Here is a 19,097-nt window from a genome sequence, read left to right as displayed (position 1 = left end):
TGTCTGGCATTAATGTAACTGCTCCAATTTTAAAATAAATTTGGCAGGAAGTTAATATCTCACTCTTCATCTTTCTGTATCCTTATCATCTTCCTCATTTAGGTATATTGATTAAAAATAATTTAAATATATATATATATATGGAATTCCATGGTGGTCCAGTGATTAAGACTCTGCTTTCAATGCCGAGAGCCCCATGTTAAATCCCTGTTTATGGAACTAAAATCCCTCAAGCTGCTAGGTGCAATGAGATATATATCCACATATAGATATATATCTCCAGTTATACATTATACATACAACTTTCTAACTGGAGCATTTAGCCCATTTATAGTTAACATAATAATGTTATTTTGGGGAATATATTTACCATCTTACTATGTGCTTTCTTTTTGTCTACAAACTCTTTCCTTTTTCTCTCCTATCCCCTGCCTTCTAGGGTAGTTTTGTTTTTTTTGTTTTTGTTCTTTTTTGCACATGCCACTCACCTATTAGTTTGAAAGATATACACTCTTTTTAGTTTTGTTTTGTTTTTAGTAATTACCCTAGAAATTACAAAATGGACTAGACTTATAAAAATATGTGTAGAAATAATTTAAAGCAAACTGTAGGATTTTACTCTCCTCAGTGTTATTTTTATTTATTTCCTTCAGACACCTGGACACAGTAGCAATCAGGATCACTTTATTTGGGATTTTGGGGGTTTCCATATGACTGGAAAGGTATAGACCATACGAGATCTGATTTACTTCCAGTTCATTTTTATTGCTATATTCCCAGTCCAAGGAGTAGAGGTAGAGTGTTATTTATCAGGGAACTTCCTAGGTGGCACTATTGGTAAAGAACCTGCCTGCCAATGCAGGAGATATAAGACACTTGGGTTTGATCCCTGGATCAGGAAGATTCCCCTGGAGGAGGGCATGGCAACCCACTCCAGTATCCTTGCCTGGAGAATCCCACGGACAGAGGAACCTTGAGGGCTACGGTAATAAGGTCACAACACCCTTTGCATGCCCTGGATTCTAATTCTGACAACTCCTAGCTCAATCTCAGCTCAACCTCATGGCTGCCTCCACTGAGTCAGCAGCAAAAGTCATCAAGTAATATTGAAACCAAGTCCTACTAAAACCTAGTCCCTTCCCATGTTTATGATTAATATCTCTATTCAAAACTTTATTCCCTTTCTCGTCCTCCATGACCTCAATCCTGTGCTAACTGAACACTAATCCACTAGAGTTAGATGACTACAGCTGCTGCTGTTTATATCATCACCAATGTACAAACTCAGGTCAGGGCAAGATAGGCTAACAGACCCCTGAGCCACGGACCACTAGGCCAGAGACTCATAAACCAGAGACATCCTGACTCCCTAAATTACAGTTAAGAAATGGCACATAAATGGCACAAGACTATGATTAATTCCAGCCTTTTTGTTCTTCCCCTTAAAAAAAAATATTCTAATTTGAAGACCAAGTTGGAAAGAATCTGAGTCTTGTCTTCCTTTCCCTTGCTTGGCACCCAGCAATAAACACTGTACTTTCTTTCACTACAGACCAATGTCAGTAGATTGGCTCTGCTGCTGCTAATGAGCAAGCCAACCCAAGTTCAGTTCAGTAGCAGTGCATTCACATTTTGAGCTCCCATCCTCTGCCAGATCTCAGACCAGTAATAGTCGATTATGTTGTTTGTTCTTTGATGCTATGATATTGTGATTTATAATATAATTATAATAGGACATTCTATATAATATAATAATTTATAAAAATATAAAATATATTTATTATATATATAACTAATATAATTTGTAATATAATATAGTATAAAATAATTTATTTATAATATAATATAATTTGGTCCTCATCCCGATTTCTGGCACAGAGCTCCTAAAACTTTTGGAATTTCCTAAGTGATGAGAGCAACAAAGCTGTTTTCTTTTAGGTTGATGAAGTGACTTTTGGAAAACACCTAAGGATGGAGGCTGATTGCCAGGGGAACCAACCAAATGATTAGAGGGGATGAAATTTTTAATCCCACCTCTGACCTCCCAGGAGAGGGTTGGAGGTTGAATCAATTGCCAGTGACCAATGATTTAATCAATCCTCCATATGTAATGAAGCCTCCACAAAAACCTCAAAGGACATTGTTTAGACAGTGGTTTGGTGAACAAGTGGAGGTGCTATGAAAGTGGCTTCAGAGAGGACCTGGAAGCTCTGTACACTTCCCCATGCCTTTCCCTATGCATCGCTTCCATCTGGATCTTCCTGAATTATATCCTTTTATAATAAACCAGTGATACTGAAAGCTCAGCCTCTGTGCACCAGTACCAAATTGAATCTCAGAGGCTGAGTTTTGAGTTAAATAGAAAAGAATAGCTTTATTGCTTTTCCAGGCAAAGGAGAACAGAGAAGGCTCATGCCCTTGAAACTGTTTGTCCCTACCTGGGAGGATTTGGTGAGGAGATTTTTAGCAATGGTTCAAGAATGGGGTTGCTAATAAGGATCAGTTCAGTTCAGTTCAGTCACTCAGTCGTGTTTGACCCCTTGCGACCCCATGGACTGCAGCACACCAGGCCTCCCAGTCCATCACCAACTCCCCGAGTTTACTCAAGCTCATGTCCATTGAGTTGGTGATCCCATCCAACCATCTCATCCTCTGTCATCCCCTTTTCTTCCTGCCTTCAATCTTTCCCAGCATCAGGGTCTTTTCAAATGAGTCAGTTCTTCGCATCAAGTGGTCAAAGTATTGGAGTTTGAGCTTCAGCATCAGTCCTTCCAATGAATATTCAGGACTGATTTCCTTTAGGATGGACTGGTTGTATCTCCTTGCAGTCCAAGGGTCTCTCAAGAGTCTTCCCCAACACCACAGTTCAAAAGCATCAATTCTTCGGCACTCAGCTTTCTTTATAGTCCAACTCCTCACATCCATACATGACTACTGAAAAAACCATAGCCTTGACTAGACAGACCTTTGTTGGCAAAGTAATGTCTCTGCTTTTTAATATGCTATCTAGATTGGTCATATCTTTTCTTCCAAGGAGCAAGCGTCTTTTAATTTCATGGCTGCAGTCACCATCTACAGTGATTTTGGATGGAGCCCAAAAAGTTAAAGTCTGTGACTGTTTCCACTGTTTCCCCATCTATTTGCCTTGAAGTGATGGGACCAGATGCCATGATCTTAGTTTTCTGAATGTTGAGCTTTAAGCCAACTTTTTCACTGTCCTCTTTCATTTTCATCAAGAGGCTCTTTAGTTCTTCTTCACTTTCTACCATAAGGGTAGTGTCATCTGCATATCTGAGGTTTATATTTCTCCCAGCAATCTTGATTGCAGCTTATGCTTCATCCAGCCCAGCATTTCTCATGATATACTCTGCATGTAAGTTAAATAAGCAGGGCGACAATATACAGCCTTGATGTACTCCTTTACCAATTTGGAAGCAGTCTGTTGTTCCATGTCTGGTTCTAACTGTTGCTTCTTGACCTGAATACAGGGTTCTCAGGAGGCAGGTCAGGTGGTCTGGTATTCTCATCTCTTTCAGAATTTTCCACAGTTTGTTGTGATCCACACAGTCAAAGGCTTTGGCATAGTCAATAAAACAGAAATAGATGTTTTTCTGAAACTCTTGCTTTTTTGATGATCCAGCAGATGTTGGCAATTTGACCTCTGGTTCCTCTGCCTTTTCGAAAACCAGCTTGGACATCTGGAAGTTCATGTTGCACATATTGCTGAAACCTGGCTTAGAGAATTTTGAGCATTATTTTACTAGCATGTGAGATGAGTACAATTGTGCAGTAGTTTGAGCATTCTTTGGGATTGCCTTTCTTTGGGATTGGAATGAAAACAGACCTTTTCCAGTCCTGTGGCCACTGCCAAGTTTTCCAAATTTGCTGGCATATTGAGTGCATGTTGAGTATATAAGGCCTGCATTCCTTTAAGCTGACCTCAGGTGGTCTCCTGATGAGCTTCTCTTGTTCTCGAGGTGTCAAACTATGACTTTCTCTCTGGAATGAAAAATACTTCATTAGGTAGTTAACATCTTTCATTTGCTGGGGCAGGGGAGGGGGTTAGTTCTGCAGAAGAGCTGAAAGATATTATTATGTGTATCCCGGATCCTGACCCAAGGCTGCACTATTGTTTCTTGACTTCTTCCTTGCTTCTGCATCCCCTCCCACCCCTGTTTAAATCTGCCCTTTGAAACTCAGGGAAGGTCATAGAGGCTGAAGCCACTTCTCTACAAACAAAAAATAGGGGACACAGAAAGGCTCCCATGCCCAGGAGACCCACAGGGTCCTGCTTGGTTTTACTATCTCCAGGTAGATAATGTCAGAACTGAGTTGAATTGTAGCACACCCATTAGTGAAGAATTGCTTGTTGGTGTGGGAACCACCACTGCTTCCTGCCCACCCCCCTCCATATTACATACAAATCAGAATTAGTCACCATAACCTATAGGTGGTTTTTCAGAACACTTTTAGTATATTCCATTCAGCTTTTTCATTCCAGTTCTTTAGAGATTACCCCTCAATTCCTGCCAGTGAAGTCCCTGAAGCTGCTTCTAACCTGGTTTCTCATTTAGTCAGTATTTATTGGAGGCTACTATGTGCCTGGCCCTGTTCTAAGCTCAGAAAACTTAGCAATAAAGCCCTGCCATCATAGAGTTGACATTCAAGTCGGGGAAAAGAGGTGGTAAACAAGTGAACATATCTGAATAAAGAAGTGAACTATATAAAACTCTGGTGGAAGCTTTCTTCAGCAGGTGAAACAAGTTCAAAGGTCCTGAGTCAGGGGAGAGTACGGAGGGTGGACTACCTGGAACTGATGGGGGTAGGTGGGGAAGTAGAGATGGGGTAACAGAGCCAGGGCCAGATGGTGTAGGGCCTGGTAGAGTTTTATTCTAGCGAGTAATGAAAAACTCTTGGTATGCAAGACAGAAACTTGAATGACTTGTATTTGTATTAAATTCCTCTGGCAGCCTTATAGAAAATAGACTCTAGACCTTTTCTCTGATTCTGATTTAACACATTCCAGTAAATTCCTTTCCATCCTAAGTTAGCTATAGTTGTAGAACAAACAAATAAAAATCCTAAACAGTGTGACCAGAGAGGGGACTGCAGAAAAATTTGAGGTATTTTATTAGAAGTGATAAAAGACAATGAATAGCTCCATTCATATTCCAGACTGGGAAACTGTTGACCCTTGGTGTGTAGGACTCAGCCATGCTCTCTTGGGTCTGACATCCCAAGCTGACTGCTCCTTATTTGATATGGCCACACCTACAGGAGACCTGAGGCCAGGCTGTTCTAGGAACCAGCCACTCCCCTAAAACAATCTAGGTCCTGTTTTCAACCTGGATCACCAGTCCTGATTTCTCCTTCCTTCATCCCCAGAGGGACTTTGGCGTCCTCTGCCACCCACTACTTCAGTTGGGGTCACTGCTATAACCTGAGATGTTCCCAGAATTGAAAGAGATCATGGCATAGGATAAACAAGGATAAAAACAGTTACAGATTGCATAAAATAGGTAACCCCTGAGTAGTAATTGGACACCTGCTCGATCTTACTGCTGTGAAACAGCACCCTTAGTAGACTGGTGCAAAGCTTCCTAAAGCAGTTTGCTGAGCACTCTTAAAAAATGAAGTAGGAGTAAAGTGATACAGCAGAAGTAAGAAGGCAAGTGCTCATGGTAAAAAAAAAAAAAAAAAAGAGTAAAGAAAAATGATTTCACATTCCTAAATTGTGTGAACATATGTTAAATATGACATATCTCAATGTGGGCCACAAAGTCAAAACAATCATTTTATTTCCATGTATGGTAACATTTCATCTCTTCAGAATCCTACTGCCTAGCTATTTCAGCTACCCAGAATACAGTTAAGAAAAGTAGTATGCAAAAAACAAAAAACAAAATTATCCAAAGAATGCAAATAATAGTTAATAAAATTGTTCACTAAGACCCATATCTTTTACTCACAGGAGAGCCCTTTGCACTCTAGGTGCTGGTTTGGTTTTTTTTTTTTTTTCTAGTTTATTCATATTTCTCTTAGTTTGCTTTTGTGTTTGTTCTTTTTTCTCTTAGTTGTACGCAGCATCGCGATAGTAGAGGGGAGAGATGGGCCATCCTGTGGATAACAGTCTAAGGACATATGACTGCATGGTTACTAACTGGGCTCTGAAGTCAGGTAGATCTTGATTCAGCTCTATAACAGCTATACAACTTAGGACAAGTTACTTACCTACCCTAAATCTAGGTTCCGAATCTCTAAAATGAGATTATTAGTACCTCTCTCTTGGGGTCAGTGTGAGGATGAAATGAGATCAAGCAGGTAAGTTTACTCACTAGTGATGCCAAAAGCTCAGCTTATGTGCACTGGTGCAGAATCAAATCTCAAAGACAGAGTTTTAGGTGAAGTAGAAAAGAATAGCTCTATTACTTTGCCAAGCAAAGGGGGATACTGCAGGCTCATGCCCTCAAAACTGTGTGCCCCTACCCAGGGGGTTCTGCTGAGGAGTTTTATAGCAGCAGTGGGGTTGCTGATAAGGACTAGAGCGTGCACAGGGTCTGTGCTCCTTTATTCTGGTCTCAGGTGGTCTCCTAATGAGCTTCTCTGGTTCCTTTAATCTGGCCTCACATGGTCTCTTTGTTTGTTTGTTTTGGCTGCGTCAGATCTCAGCTGTGGCACAGAGGATCTTCTGTTGAGGAATGCAGGCTTAGTTGCCCCGCAGCATGTAGGATCTTTGTTCTCCAACCAGGGATCGAACCCATGTCCCCTGCTTTGGAAGGCATAATCTTAACCACTGGACCACCAGGTGGTCCCTTGATGAACTTCTTGAGGTTATCAAACTGTAATCTCTGGAATTAAGAATGCTAACTTCTTCCATTTGGTGGGGGCAAGCGGGGGAGCGGGGGGGAGTTCAGTTCTGTAAAGAGCTCAAAGATATCGTTCTGTGTATCCCTTGAGGTGGAACCAGGACTCGGCCCCAAAGCTGCACTATTGTTTCTTGACTGCTCCTCCTTTGTCTCTGGACTTCCCAGGTTCCCACCTGCCAATGCAGGAAACACAGTTCGGTCCCTGGGTCTTAAAGATCCCTAGAGGTGGGCATAGCAACCTACTCCAGTATTCTCGGCTGGAGAATCCCCATGGACAGAGGAGCCTGGCAGGCTGCAGTCCATGGGGTTGCAAGAGTGGAATGCAACTGAAGTGACTTAGCACGCACGCACGCACGCACCCTTGTCTCTGCATCTCCCCTTCCCTGATTAGCAACTGTTTGAATCTGCCCTTTGGGACTCAAGGAAGGTCATGGAGGCTGGAGTCTGTTCCCTACAAACAAGAATCGGGGGACAAAAAGGCTTCTGTGCCCAGGATCCCCACATGGTCCTGCTCAGCTTCAGTAGTTGCTCTATAGTGGAAGCTATAACTGCTAGCATGTTAATGTTTAAGGCAATGTTGCCTAATGACTATGGATTCCGTAGCCAAAATGCATAACTTCAAAGGTCAAATATTGGCTTGGCTACTTACTTAGCTGTGTGACCTTGAGTAAGTTACTAAATTTCTGTGTGCCCCCATTTCTTGGCCTTTAAAATGGAGATAGTCATTGGACCTATTTCATAGGGTTGTTGGGAAGATTGAGTTAATACATAAAAAGTGTTTAGATCATGACCTGGCACCATAAGCACCATAAAAGTATTGGCTGTCATTGTTAATGACTGATCTTGCCATAATTATGGGAATGGCAACCCACTCCAGTATTCATGCCTGGAAAATCCCATGGACCGAGGAGCCTGGTGGGCTACAGCCCATGGGGTCGCAAAGACTGGGCCACGGACATGACAGCCACTTCACTTCACATCTCTCCTTCAGTTTATCCATGACCTCCTAGCTCTGTCCTCCCCTGGCAATCATATCATATACAAAGTGTTCTCAGGTACATCATCCCAAGAGAGTCTTAGGACATCTCTGTGATATAAACAGAAGCTGATAGAAATGTATATAAATTCCACACAAATATTTGTCCAAAAAAATGCTTAATTGAATCGTGTATCCTAGTATCAAACAATTCAAGTATCATGTCACATAAGAGTAAATTTGGAAAAAGTGTATAGCTGCAAAAATAAATTTCTTTTCTCTCCAGTTCATGGAAAGTCTAACTGCTGAGACGTTACAGAGAAACCAATCTAAATGGGTGCAATTTGTTCACTTTAACACTAGGTGGCGCCAAATGGTGTTTTAATATGTGGTTTTATGCCCTGGACAAAATGTTCCCGTCCAATCAGAAAGTCTAAGAACACAGCAAGAACTTCCAAGTTAATTTGGGCATCCCAAGGAGCTCCAGCTGTCAGCAGCTTCCTTCACCCTTCTATGCCCAAACTTCTGAAATTGTTTCATCTTGGATAAGACCAGGAGAGTTCCCCTACAAGAGTATGCCTAAAATTAACCTTCCAATATACTGATATGAAACTGGGGCATACATGCTTGACACCTGCCAGGAAGCTATAGTGTTTTCTTTTTATTTCATTCATGAAAAAAAGTCACAACAACAACAAAAAGTAACACATACACAATGTAGGAAAGTCATCAAATTTAAGATACTAAGAAGAAAATGATCATGCATAACACTACAACCCAGAAATAAGTATTAATGCCTCCCACAAATTTCAGCCTTCCAAATCCCCTATTTCTGTCATGTACCAATATTTTCACAATATTTGAGATATTTTATTCTTCCCTAACAAAAATAATAATATCCACTTAGAACTTTACTGTTTTAGAAAGGTTTGATCTACTGATCTGTTGCACAAAAATGTGAATATACTTAGCACTACTGAAATGTACACTTAAAAATGGTTAAGATGGTAAATATTATGTTATATGCTTTTTACTACAATGAAATTGTATTTAACTTTTAAAAAGAAAAAATATTTAACTGTCAATATGTTGACGTGTTTGTGCTTAGTCACCCAGTCGTGTCTGACTCTGCCACCCCATGGACTGTAGCCTGCCAGGCTTCTCTGTCCATGGGGATTCTCCAGGCAAGGATACTGGAGTGGGTTGCCATGCCCTCCTCCAGGGGATCTTCCCAACCCAGGGTTCGAACCCAGGTCTCCCGCACTTCAGGCAGATTCTTTACCATCTGATCCACCATGAAGCCCTTTGATGTGTTTACTTCAAATTAATTTAAGGAGTCTGCTAGTATAGAGAGGCAGTTCCCCCGTGACTCAAGCAGTAAAGAATCTGCCAGCAATGCAGGAGACACAGATAGTGTGAGTTCAATCCCTGGGTTGGGAAAATCCCCTGGAGGAGGAAATGGCAACCCACTCCAATATTGTGACCTAGAAAATCCCATGGACAGAGTCTAAAACAGGCTACAGTTCATAGAGTTACAAAGAGCCTGACACAACTGAGTGCGCGTGCACACGCGCACACACACGAAATTGACCAGTAAAGTTCATGCTAAGGAAATAAAAACCTGTGACTCTGGGACTCACTAGGCATGTGCTCCAAGAAACACAACATGCCTAACGCTATGGATAAAAGAGGGAAAAATAGATGGAGAAGGTAAGAGTAGACCTTCAACCTCAATCTCAACTTCTGCAACATTTGACTGAAGGTCAAGTGACCCTGAGCACTTCTTTAGGAAGTCAGATGGTCAGCAAATGTGGTGAATCCTAGGTTAGTCTTTGTTACCCACAAGAGTTATTGGATATCTAAGATGTGGGAAAATGGAAAGTGAACTAGTTGCTTTTTGCGATTTCCAGTCAGATTTCAGGCGGGAGTAGAGATGGGGTTTTTGTATGACACATTTTAACAGCTGGAAGTGAGACTATGGGATCTGCAAAGCTCCAGAGATCCACTACCTGGTTTCAAACCTTGAGCTCTGGCACTCATTAGGTGTGTGGCTAGCTTTGCAAATTGTTGTTGTTTAGTCGCTAAGTTGTGTCTGAATTTTTTGTGACCCTGTGGACTATATAGCCCACCTGGCTCCTCTGTCCATGGGATTTCCCAGGTGAGAATACTGGAGTGGGTTGCCATGCCCTCCTCCAGCGGATCTTCCCGACCCAGGGATGGAACCCACGTCTCTGGCATTGGCAGGCAGACTGTTTACCACTGAGATACTAGGGAAGCTACTTCATCTTTATGTTGCCCCTTTCATCTTTACTGTCTTTACTATCCCCCTTTCTAAAGTGAGAATGGCAATGTAATAGTAGTGCTTATCTCACTGAATAGGTAAGTAAATTAAATGAATTAGTATGTGTGAAGCTTTTAGTATGGCATTTGACATACAGAAAACACCAGATAACTGGTAGCTATTAGATTTTGGAAGGCTTTGAAAATCAGTCTGAGAAATTTGAACAGTAAGTAACACAAAAATACACTCAGGAAGGTAGGACAAAAGGAAAAGCACAATAGGTCAGTGTTTTCAAATGGGGTAGGGGTGGGGGGAAGTCAGCAGAAGAAACAGACTCAGTAAATTCAACTTGAGGTTTCAAGGGTTTGACTTGTGGGATGGTACAGTAGGGAATAATGTGTGAGAAAGATTAGTTTATGACCATGAGAAACAAATGTCAGCAGGTTTATAAGTGGAAAGAGTACCTTAAACAGCTGGGTGACTTGGGCCTGGCTTTGACTCCACTACCTATGTGGACTTAGGTGAGTCACCCCTCTCAACCTCTGGTTATTCCCCTGTTGTTGACTTTGGAAAATACCCTCACTGCCTTCCTTACAGTGATGGGAGAAGAAAATGGTATGGTATGCATGAAGATACTTTTAAAACAATAAACTTCCAGATAGATATTATTACTGTTTTTGTTAGGAAGGAGAAAATGAATTTAGCCAGCTGGAAAATATTGACGGACCCTCCAGGGATGGCTTAAAGATAATTAATTCAAATTCAAGGTTATGGAATAGAAGTATTTAGAAGACTAAAACTAAAGAACTGTATTTAAAACATTTGATAGTCATCTATTAAATGGAGCAAAGAGCCTGTGGATTTCTCCTGGGTATAAATCCTTTCTGTGTCCTCCATTTCCTGTTTGTAGGAAACAGGCTGCATTCAGCCTCCTTGACCTTCCATGAGCTCCAAAGGGCAGATTCAAATAGTTACTAATCAGGGAAGGGAGGGAATGTATAAACAAGAAAGGAATAGTTGAGAAAAAAAGGCAAAGCCACAGTGCAAGGTCCTGCTTCCTCCCCATGGAATATGTTGTTGGTGTTCCATCGCTCAGGTCAACTCTTTGAGACCCCATGGACTACAGCTTGCCAGGCTTCCCCGTCCTTCACTATCTCCTTGAGTGTGCTCAAAGTCATGTCCACTGAGTCGGTGATGCCATCTCATCCTCTGTCATCCCCTTCTCCTCCTGCCTTCAGTCCTTCCCAGCATCAGGGTCTTTTCCAATGAGTTGGCTCTTCGCATTAGTTGGTCTTTTCCAATGAGTTGGCTCTTCGCATTAGTTGGTCAAAGTATTAGAGCTTCAGCTTCAGCATCAGTCCTGCCAGTGAATAATCAGGACTGATTTCCTTTAGGATTGACTGTTTTGATCTCCTTGCAGTCCAAGGGATGCTCGAGAGTCTTCTCCAGCACAGTTCAAAAGCATCAGTTCTTCGGCACTCAGCCTTTTTTATGATCCAACTGTCACATCCATACCTGACTACCGGAAAGATCTTAGTTTTGACTATGCAGACCTTTGTCAGCCAAGTGATGTCTTTGCTTTTTAATATACTTTTTAATATTCCACAAGGAATATACATAGCAATCTATTTTAGTTCTTCTGTAGGAACTAAAGCTCCTGCTCAGGTGAAGGATGGTAACTTCAGGCTGAGCACAAGATTCCTGACACACTGCCCTGTTATTTCACCACCGCCTAGTCAGCTTTTGAACTGTGGTGTTGGAGAAGACTCTTGAGAGTCCCTTGGACTGCAAGGAGATCCAGCCAGTCCATCCTGAAGGAGATAAGTCCTGAGTGTTCGTTGGAAGGACTGATGCTGAAGCTGAAACTCCAATACTTTGGCCACCTCATGCGAAGAGTTGACCCATTGGAAAAGACCCTGATGCTGGGAGGGATTGGGGGCAGGAGGAGAAGGGGACGACAGAGGATGAGATGGCTGGATGGCATCACTGACTCGATGGGCATGAGTTTGAGTAAACTCCGGGAGTTTGTGATGGACAGGGAGGCCTTGCATGCTGCGATTCATGGGGCCGCAAAGAGTCGGACACGACTGAGCGACTGAGCTGAACTGAGTCAGAAGAAAGCCACACACCCTGAAGCCCTCGTCCCACATTTTGCCTGTAAAAACTCCCTGGAGTTTGAGGTTTTTGAGCACAAGCCACCTGTTCTTATTTGCCCCTGCAATATTCCTTTCTGTGCTCCAAGAATGTTTTGGTTCATTTGGCCTCCCTGTGTGTCAGGCACATGAACTTGTGTTCGGTAACATCTACATGGAATTAAGTGAAGATTTTAAAATGTACTATAAAAATGGCAGTAATAAAAAGGATTCAGTTGAATACAATGTATAAATATACCAATCAAAACTTTAAAAGAACTAAACTTCCTTTTTAAAATTAAAAAGATCATGGAAAAAAAAATTTTAGGGGGAGTGGGGGAGAATTTTTTTAATTCCATTATTTGTTGCCCTGAAAAAACATAGTTAAAGACAAACTGAATCACTCAAAGTAAAGGCTGATTTTTAATTAAACAGATTGATCACATACATTTATCTCCTTTCCAATTCAAGTCCTCACCAAAACATCAGTGAAAGAAAGGTATACATCTGTCTTAACAAAAAGAATAGGAGTCGATGTAACAAAATTTTACAACTCAGAAAGTAAATTGTCTTACTGCTGCCAAACCAAACTTGGGTCTGCTCACCCACCCACAGCAAAGGTAGTTTACTGAAACCAGTTGTGGTGAAGGAAAGTACAGCCGTCATTGCAGGTTCGAGCAAAGAATGTGGGTGGTTCATGCTCAAAAGATTCAAACTCCCTGATGGTTTTCAGGGGACTGTCTTTAAAGACAACCTTTGGGGGCAAGGGCTGGAGGATTTATAACTTTCCTCTGATGGGGCAGTAGTGAGGCAACAGGGTGACACTTCAGGGATCTCAATCATGAGCCTTCTGGTTCCATCCTGTATGGGTCCAATGCTTGTATTCAGCAGTAGTAGTCAGCATCCTGTGCCTCAGGTCGGGGTTGTATTTCCTAAAGAACAACTTCAGAGATACCTGTCCAAATGTTACGTGTATCCCTTGAGTAGGAACCGGGACTCTGCTTTATCACTGAACTGTTATTACTTTTCTTGTTTAACTACTTTTCCTTTGTTTCTGCATTCCCTCACTCCCCTAATTGGAACACAGAGAGGCTTTTGTACCCAGGAGGGCCCCACTAGGTCCTGCAGTTTCAAACCTCCCCCGCCCTTTTCCTCTGATACCCCTCAATCCTGAGGGGAACAGATGCAGGACAAGAAAGGGAATAAAGCTTTGGATAGAGAGGTTAATCATAAACTTGGCAGGGGAACTTGGTTCTAGGGGAACTCCGTTTCATTAGCAAAGGGGAGAAAGCTATGAAAACCGTAGAAGGTGTCAGCTACAAATTGTCACTTGCCATGAGCACTTGCCATCTACCTCTACAAGGATTAAATCCTGTTGCTGCAGCTGCTGTGACCTTCAACATCCCCCGAAGGGAGTTCAGGGTGGAGATCAAGAGTGAGGCACTCTGTGCTCTGGAAAACTGGCAGAACAGGTCTTCATATAGATATTTCCAGGAACTGATATTATGAGCCCAATTCTTGCATCTCCTCATATCTAGAAAAACACTGAATCCCTTCATAGTGACAGCGGCTCCTCATCACTAGCAGAAAACTTTTGCAAAGATAAGTACTTGATTAAATGAACTCCCCCTTCACTAAAATTCCTTATATATTGACCTCCTCCCTCACCTCTTTGGAGCAGTTTCTCAGTTACCTGAGGTACTGTCTCCCAGGCTGAAGTCCTCATTTTTGCCCCAAATAAAACTTAACTCACAACTCTCACATTGTGCAATTTTTTTAAGTAGACAAAGGGGATCCCAAGGAGAATAAACCAACATGTACTGCAGAACTGAAACTGTGCTCCTCTGGTTGGGAATTGAACCCATGTGCCAGAACTGGAACGCAGACTAAACCCAGACTAGGACTTAAACCCATGGTCTTTTAATTATAATCATTCACCTTGTGTCTGGACATACTGAGGCTCAGGTTCATTGTATCTCAGTGTAGAAGGAATTCAGTGAGAGGCAAAGTAATAGGCAAGAAGAAGATTTAGTAATTTAGGATGCTGTGAGAGATGCAAGGAGGCAGGCAAGGGGGATTAGGTGAGCTACAATTTTATTATCAAAGGAAAATGGGGGAGAGAGGAAAAGATCAGCTTCTTCCTCATCCTTCAAGTATACATCAGGCTTATATCACTAGCTCTGCCTTCATATCAGGCAGGAGAGTGTCTGACCCTATGAGGTCAAACTAGGACTGTTGTAGTGCTTATTCACATCAGCAGAAGGGTAGTAACATTTTTCTTTCATTTAATGACCGGAAGGCAGGTAGGGTGGTCTGGTATTCCCATCTCTTTCAAAACTTTTCACTGTTTGTTTTGATTCACACAGTGGATCAAAGGCTTTAGCATAGGCAATGAGGCAGAAGTAGATGTTTTTCTGGAATTCTCTTGTTTTTTCTATGATCCAGTGGATGTTGGCAATTTGATCTCTGGTTCCTCTGCCTTTTCTAAATCTAGCTTGTACATCTGGAAGTTCTTGGTTCACATACTATTGAAGCCTATCTTGAAGGATTTGGAGCATTACTTTGCTATCATGTGAAATGAGCACCACTGTGCAGTAGTTTGAACATTCTTTAGCATTGCCCTTCTTTGGGATTGGAACGAAAACTGACCTTTCCAAGTCCTCTGGCCACTGCTGTGTTTTCCAAATTTGCTGGTATATTGAGTACAGCATTTTAACAGCACCATCTTTTAGGGTTAGACCTAGCTCAGCTGAAATTCCATCACCTCCACTAGCTTTGCTCATAGTAATACTTCCTATAGCCCACTTGACTTCACACTCCAGAATGTCTGGCTCTAGGTGAGTGACCACACCATTGTGGTTATCTGGGTCATTAAGATCTTTTTTTGTATAGTGCTTCTGTGTATTCTTGCCACCTCTTCTTAATCTTTTCTGCTTTTGTTAGGTCCTTACCATTTCTGTCCTTTATTATCCCCATCTTTGCATGAAATGTTCCTTTAGTGTCTCTAATTTTCTTGAAGAGCTCTCTAGTCTTTCTCATTCAATTGTTTTTCTCTGTTTCTTTGCATTGTTCACTTAAGAAGACTTTCTTATCCTTGATATTCTCTGAAACTCTGTATTCAGATGGGTATATCTTCCCTTTTCTCCTTTGCCTTTCACTTCTCTTCTTTTCTCAGCTATATGTAAGGCCTCCTCAGACAACCATTTTGCCTTTTTGCATTTCTTTTTCTTGGGGATGGTTTTGGTCACCACCTCCTATACAGTGTTATGAACCTCTAGTCATAGTTTTTCAGGCACTATGTCTCAAATTTAATCCCTTGAATCTATTTGTCACTTCCACTGTATAATCATAAGGTATTTGATTTAGGTCATACCTGAATGGCCTAGAGGTTTTCCCTGCTTTCTTCAATTGAAGTCTGAATTTTGCATTAAGGAGCTCATCTCTTAAAGAGATGGGAATACCAGACCACCTCACCTGCCTTCTGAGAAACTTGTATGCAGATAAAGAAGCAACAGTTAGAACCAGACACAGAACAACAGACTGGTTCAAAATTGGGAAAGGAGTATGTCAAGGCTGTATATTATCACCCTGCTTACTTAACTTATATGCAGAGTACATCATGTGAAATGCTGGGCTGGATGAAGCACAAGCTGGAATCAAGATTGCCAGGGGAAATATCAATAACCTCAGATATTAGGATAACACCACCCTAATGGCAGAAAGTGAAGAGGAATTAAAGAGCTTCTTGATGAAGGTGAAAGAGGAGAGTGAAAAAGCTGGCTTAAAACTCAACATTCAAAAAGCTAAGATCATGGCATCCAGTTCCATCACTTCATGGCAAATAGATGGGGAAACAATGAAAACAGTGACAGACTTTATTTTCTTGGGCTCCAAAATCACTGCGGACAGTGACAGCAACCATGAAACTAAAAGATGCTTGCTCCTTGGACGAAAAGCTATGACCAACTTAGACTACGTATTAAAAAGCAGAGACATTACTTTGCCGACAAAGGTCTATATAGTCAAAGCTATAGTCTTTCTGGTAGTCAGGTATGGATGTGACAGTTGGACCGTAAAGAAGACTGAGTGCCAAAGAACTGATGCTTTTGAACTGTGCTAGAGAAGACTCTTAAGAGTCCCTTGGACTGCAAGAAGACCAAACCAGTCATTCCTAAAGGAAATCAACCCTGAATATTCATTGGAAGGACTGATGCTGAAGCTGAAGTTCCAATACTACTTTGGCCACCTGATGTGAAGAGCCAAGTCATTGGAAAAGACCCTGATGTTGGGAAAGATTGAAGGCAGGAGAAGGGGATGACAGAGGACAAGATGGTTGGATGGCATCACTGACTCAATGGACTTGAGTTTGAGCAAGCTCCGGGAGATGGTGAAGGACAGGAAAGTCTGGTGTGGGGCAGTCTGTGAGGTCACAAAGAGTCAGACACAACTGAGGAACTGAACAACAAATTAAAAAGTACACAGTCGTTAACAAAATTTCTAATATGAGAATAATTCTAACATGAGAGTAAACAGGTTCAAATCCCTATACTGCCCTACTCTTTATTAGCTCAGTGAACTTCGGCCATTCATTACTTAAGCTCTCTGAACCTCAATTCCCCCATCTGTAGAACTATGGCTTTAAGGCATAGAATCATGGTATGGATTCAATGAGCTTATATGTATAGGAAAGCTTCCAGGAAAAACAAACGTTCATTACATTTAAGGTGCTATATTTGCTTCCTTTGGCTGCTGTTACAAAATGCCACAAACTTTTGGGCTGCATTCCCTGTTTCATGGTCCCTTCCACCATTTTCAAAACCTGTTTTGCTTCGGTATCTACTTGCCTTCTTCTTCTATGTCCAATCTCCCATGGCTTCTTGACTCTTTTTTTTAAAAAGATTGTATTTACAATCCATGGCTAATTCATTTCAATGTATGACAAAAACTACTGTAATGATGTAAAGTAATTAGCCTCCAACTAATAAAAATAAATGGAAAAAATAAAAAAAATTTAAAAAAATAAATAAATAAAAAGATTGTATTGAAGTATATAGTTGATTTACCATGTTGTGTTAATTTCATCTTTATAGCAAAGTGTCTCATATATATATATATATATATGTTATAATTCTTTTTCATATTCATTTTCATTATGGTTTGTTATAGGATATTGAATATAGTTCTCTGTGCTACAGAGTAGAACTTTGTTTCCTCTGCCTATTTCTTTTTAAAAAATATTTATTTATTTGACTGTGCCAGGTCTTAGCTGCAACATGTGGAATCTAGTGCCCTGACCAGGGATCAAACCCAGGTCCCCTTCTTTGGGAGTGCAGAGTCTTACCCACTGGACTACCAGAGAAGTCCCCCTCTGCCTCTTTCTTAAAAAGACACCTGTGAACCTTTAAAAACTGTAACTTGCAGACTTCCCTGGTGATAGAGTGGTTAGGAATCCTCCTGTCACTGCAGGGACACAGGTTTGGTCCCTGTCTGGGAAGATTCCACATGCCACCTGTGTGCCACAACTTCTGAGCCCTCCTCGCTCTAGAGCACATGCTCTGCAAGAAGAAAAGCCACCACAATGAGAAGCCCCTGCACGGCAATGAAGAGAGCTGCAACAAAGACCCAGCACATACAAAAAGAAATAAACAAAATTTTAAAAATATATATGTATATATATATAGAGAGAGAGAAGAGACACCTGTGATTCCATTCAGGGCTCACCTGGATAACTTCCTGGCTCGGTATCTTTTCTTCATACCTACAAAATCTTTCTTGCCATCATAAGATAATATTTGCACAGTCCAGAGATTAGGATATCTTTGGGGCCATTATTTAGGTTTTATCTACAAATTATGCTTTGGAGGAATAAATAGGAGAGTCCTGTGACTTTTAAACTCATCAAGTCTATTATTGAAAGTGAATTGCCTCTGCCACCCAGGCTCTCCCATAGCCTATTTCACCCTGGGCTGCAACCAACTGAATAGGAAGATAACCCTACCCTGGCTGGGCTTCCCAGGTGGCACAGTGGTAAAGAACGCACCATCTGACGCAGGAAACGCAATTCCATCGCTGAGTTAGGAAAGATCCTGTGGAGGAGGAAATGGCAAAACCCCATCGCACACCCCGCCCCCCATTATTCTTTCTGGTAAATCCCATGGACAGAGGAGCCTGACAGGCTACATACAGTCCATCGGGTTGCCAAGAGTCAGAGACGACTGAGCACGCAAGCACCTATCCTGCCTTCAAGAAATCAAGAAAGAAAGCTTCATCATCCACCCAGTCATAAAAAAGCCTGGGAAAGTCGGCTGACCCAGCAGAATCTCTGCAAGTGTTGCTCTGTCACCTGTGGCTTACCTGCTCAGCCGGGACTCTCTGCAGATGCCGAGTGTGCAGACAGGCAGTAGAACTCCAGCAGAGGCGTGGGAGGTGTTCCTTCCCATGGGAGGTCTTTCCTCCCAGACCCGGAGGCTAGCCAAGACCAGCACCAGAGGTCGGGACTGCACACTCTTGGCTCCCACCGTGCAGCGGTGGGGTACCAGGCTCTCTGTGTAGATAAAGAGCTCCTTTTATTTTTTTATTTTTTGTTGAAGAACTCCTTTTTAGATAGCAGCATCTGGCATGAGTCCCTGTCATTATTTTTGGCAGGGTTGTTTTTTCTTCAGTTTGGCAAGTCTTATGTAATAATTCCCAGGCCATGTGGTTCTCAGGTACTTCACTTAGCCCTAGCTTATAGTCTTGGCAATTCTCTCAGCGTAGATGATTGGTCTACAAGCAAGAGATTTGAGAAGCACAGGAGCCAACGTTTGTTGAGAGCTTACTATGCGCCAGGCACTCTGCTAGCT

This window comes from Odocoileus virginianus, chromosome 4 (genome assembly GCF_023699985.2).
Source record: "Odocoileus virginianus isolate 20LAN1187 ecotype Illinois chromosome 4, Ovbor_1.2, whole genome shotgun sequence".
Taxonomy (NCBI): domain Eukaryota; kingdom Metazoa; phylum Chordata; class Mammalia; order Artiodactyla; family Cervidae; genus Odocoileus; species Odocoileus virginianus.
Note: the sequence above shows the minus strand (reverse complement) of the source record.